The following is a 4,849-nucleotide window of genomic DNA, read 5'->3' as shown; positions in this document are numbered from 1 at the left end:
TTATTTGCCTGGTTTTATGTTTTAAGGAGTAAAAACAACTTAAAATGTACCAAATACCATTAAAACTTTTTTTTCTTTGAATTTTCATCCTAATTGAAAAGTTAAAGGCCATGTTAAGGTATAAATGAAGGCTTTCTTGTTATTTGGTAAATTTTAAGAACTTTTTTTTACCCCTTAAAAGGTTCTTAAACCATGTAGATAATCTATCTAATCCATTAAAATTACATAAATTACGTCAGTACTAAAGGGTGAAATAATGGAATTAAAAGTAGAAATTAAGGGATGTGAGTGGTGTAAGAATGATCGTTCTGATCGCACTTTAAACCACTCCACATGACAACACTCTGTAACCACTAAGTGCCATGCTGGTGTCGTCATGGTAACCGAAACGCAGCCTCTCTTCCACAACAAACTGTGCAGTTCAGTTTGCAACAGAGTTCAACAATAAACACCTTAAAAATGAGAATTATTATGAAATTGAATTTGAAACGCTGCCTTAAAAGTTTAAAAAAACACCTTAAAAATTAGAATAATAAACAAAAATCCCCTAAAATCCTATTAATTAATCCTTATTTTAAACCTGAAAATCCTTTAATTTAAACCCAAATATCTTAATATATTACAATTAACTAGTTTATACATGAATTATCCCCTTAAATTTCCATTAAAATACCTTCATTGCATTGGTATTAATGGGTTTATTCATGGAGTTTTAAGGTAAAATGCAGGGATTTTGTTTCATAATGTGTCCCTCCATTTGTACCTTCCAAGGACTGTCATTTTTAAATTCAGGGGTTCACTCCATATTTTGGGTTAATTGATATTAAAAATAAATAAATGGGGTTTTATTGGATTATTGATCCCATGTAAAATGTACTAAATGGCATTAAAACCATCCCTGAAATTTTACCTTAACTAAATAATTAAGACCATTTTAAGGTAAATTCAGAAAGGGTATAATGTTTCTTGATCACATGTAAGAAAAGAACCCATTAATTTATCTGTTAATTATCACAGAGTCCCATTAGAAATACCTTAATTAAATCATTATTATCTGCACTGTAAATGTTGTTCAGTCGTCAAACTGAAAATCACTCCCCATGTCAACCCTCAGTAACCACTAACCACTGTGTTAGTGTTGTCATGGTAACCGATACAGAGCCTCACATCCATAAAAACCTGTAGAGTTCAGTGTTAATTAATCAAAGTTTAAGTGGCTTCAACAGTGAGAAAAAAGCAAGCGCCTTAAAATTTGATTTTATTATAAAACTGACTTTGTAATATTGCCTTAAAATTTAAAATGAACGCCTTAAAAAGTCAAATTATCAGCTGTTGAGATGTCAAATCAAGTCAGTCTTCATTTTACAGTGAAGACACAGATTAGTCTCACAGGTCTCTGCAACATGAAACAGCTTCTGTCCTCAGACTGAGATCACGCCATGATGTGAGCTGTGGAGCGTTCAGGGACTTACATGAGCGTGGGAGGTCGACAGGACCTGGTTTTATCCTGTGCAGTGAGTCATAGTGAGTAAAAAGTTAATAGTTATAACTAAATAAATAAAGTTTTTTTTGTTTTATCTTTCACCGAAGTGATAAATACCGACCCTGAACATACGACTCTCTTATTGTTAGAGCCTTGAGAGAAGACGGCTGGACCAGTGATATAAATATTTTATGGAAAAATGTGATGATTATATTAAAGAAATAAAGTTTAGAACATATAATATTGAGTAAATGTAAAGTGTTAGAAGTTAAAGAGTTTCAGGCAGAGTGTGAAAGTGTTTGTTACATCACAGATTAAACCAACAGTTTTAAAAACGAACACTAGTTTAGTTGAAAGACATGTTACCTCATCTTCATTACCCATAATCCCTTAGTGTCACGGTCCAGCACAGGTACCGGACTCTGACAGCAGGTGGAGTAGTCGGCCTGCTCACCTGGACTCAATCAACTGAAACAGAAACTGAATACTCACAACACTACACACTGTACACTGTCAAGCTGTGTGAGTGTGTGTGTGTGTGTCTGTGTCTGTGTGTGTGTGTTTGCTTCGCCTCCTGATGACATCACTGTCCTGATGACATCACCGTCCAATCCCATGCAGCTCCTGTGTGTGCCGTTGTTTGTTCAGCAGAAGAAGAAGCTGCTTCCTGCCAAAGACGTTTCTGTTTCTCTGTGTGTGTGTGTGAGAGAGAGAGATGTACGTCTATCTTTGTGAGGACCAATTTCAGTTTTAAACAGCCATAGTGAGGACATCTCTGCGTTGTGAGGACATTTTGGCCGGCCCTCACTGTTTAAAGGTTCAGGTTAGGTTCAGGTTTAGGTTCAGTTCAGGGTTGGGGTCGGGGTTAGGGAATGCATTATGTCAGTGAGGGTCCTCACAAGTATAGAAGTATAAATGTGTGTGTGTCAGGGGTCTCAGCTGTGTTATAATCTGTGTGTACAGTAGACGACAGTAGATCTGATGTAGAATAAACTCAGCTTGTTGAAAACTCCGTCTCTGTCCTGAAGGGGGCGTCGCCGCTCTGCTCGTCCAATCAGAGGGCTTGTTGGATGTGCCGATCTACAGAAACATAATAAACACTGAACATGATAAAACTCACGGTCCTGCTCTGATTACAACATTACGCACATCAATAACACACGTCTACTTCAAATATTATATTACTTCATACATTTAAATGTCTGAGTATCTGGGACAAATACTACAATGAGTGAAAGTACAAGTCCTGCGCTTAAAATACTTCAGTAAGAATACACAAGGATTATCCCCAAAATGTACTTTACTCCAAAGTAAAAGTATCGTCTGTATATACACTGTAAAAAATGTGAGTGGATGATTTTACTCTTTTACTTTCTATAAGAATATCTATTACTATTATTCTTTATTATCAACTCTGATCTGATTGGTCAGTAGCTGTTGAAGTTAACCTGCAGCATAGGTAACCATGGTGATCTGCCCATGTTAACAGTGAGCAGTGGTAGAATGTAACTAAGTACATTTACTCAAGTACTGCACTACAGAGATCAGCAGCTTCATCACAGTAGTATGATTTTGAAGTACTTGTACTGAAAGTCAGGATCGCTCGCCTTAGGACACCTGTGTTACCGTTTGACAGGTGTACCACCAGTCACCTGCCACTGTCCGCTGAGCGGGGAGTATTTCCACCTGTAGGCTACTTTATGCTTTATATCACTAATTCACCTTATTAAGATTATTCAGATTATTAATACAAAATATAATCAACTAATAAATGATGATGTGATCTTATTAAACTACCCAGCAGAATATAAAGTGCACATGAGTACATCAATAATTATAATCCAATAATAGAATATATATTATTCTGCATAATGAGTACTTTTACTTTACCTTGAGTATTTCTACACTATAGTAGTACTGATCGCAGTACATCTTCCAGTTCTTTTCCTGTTGACTTGTCTGTTTTCTGTATTTAGTTTCGTTGTAGTCCCTGTCAGGAGGACACACACCTGACAGGCACAAACCACAGGTGAGTGTTTGTTTTTAGGACAGAGGAGACACAGAGGCAGGGGGCGGGGTTAACAGGAGGGGCGGGGCTTACAGCGGTCAGTCTGCAGCTGGAAACTGAACAAATACAAACTGCTGCTGTGGTCCGAGGCAGGAGACTCACCGGAGCTTCACCTGAGCCTGTCACCAACTGCACGCACAGGTGAGTCCTGTGTGTGTGTGTGTGTGCGTGTGTGTGTGTGTGTGTGTGTGTGTGTGTGTGTGTGTGTGTGTGCGCGCGTGTTAGACTGAGACTTTTCTACAGTTTCTAAGATGTGAGTCAGACAGAAACAGGACCATGAGGTGATGAATCCATCAGCTGTGCTGAGATGTCGAGTAGAAGAATAAAGGAACATAAAGTGGAAATACTCAAGTAAAGTACAAGTACCTCAGAATTGCACTTGAGTACATGTACTCGGCTACTTTTCACCACTGCTGTCAGTTAATCATTAAGTGGTTTGTCTGTCTCAGTGAAACTGGATGTTCATTTTATTTATATTCAAAAGAGATGAAACATGAACTCATTAATACATCAATAAATACTTAATAGTGTTGCTTAAGTTCTGATCTGATTTCATGTCTGTTGAAGATCTTCTGAACTCTACAGGTGCAGTTTATTTTATTTTTTTATTTGTTATAGGCTATTAATCATATTTTAATGATCAGTTCCTCTGAAGGTTATACAGGAAATAGAGATCATGTTCTGAAACAGTTAACACTTCTAAAGTAAATCATTTATTTGATTCTTCATATTTGTTGATTTATATTTTCACAGAAAAACAAATATTTCACTTGAAGTTAGTTTCTGTTTACCAACTAAAAGATGGTAACTTAACCGTTAATAAACTAAAACTAATAATTGATTGGAATGAATGAATCGTGCCAGTGGTGGAGGAAGTATTCAGATCCTTTAATTAAGTAAAAGTACTAATACCACAATGTAAACATACTCTGTTCCATGTAAATCCTGCATTGAAAATATTTCTTAAGTAAAAGTACGAATGTATTAGCATCAAAATATACTTAAAGTACAAAAAGTAAAAGTACTCATAGTGCTGAATGGCCCATTTCAGAACAATATATATTATATTATTGGATTATAATTAGTGATGCATTAAAGTGTTCTGTAATAATACATCATTATTTATTTGTTAATAACGTTTTGGATAAATAATCTGAATACTGTGAAGTAACTAAAGCTGTCATATGAATGTCGTTTCAGGCGGATCAGACTTCCAGTGTTTAACTCACTGATGTTTGGATTCATTTTGTTTCTCTAATGATCAGCTGATGTCTGTCTGCTAATCGTCTCTTAATTAT

This window comes from Enoplosus armatus, chromosome 5, assembly GCF_043641665.1.
Source record: "Enoplosus armatus isolate fEnoArm2 chromosome 5, fEnoArm2.hap1, whole genome shotgun sequence".
Taxonomy (NCBI): domain Eukaryota; kingdom Metazoa; phylum Chordata; class Actinopteri; order Centrarchiformes; family Enoplosidae; genus Enoplosus; species Enoplosus armatus.
This window is presented reverse-complemented; position numbering follows the sequence as displayed.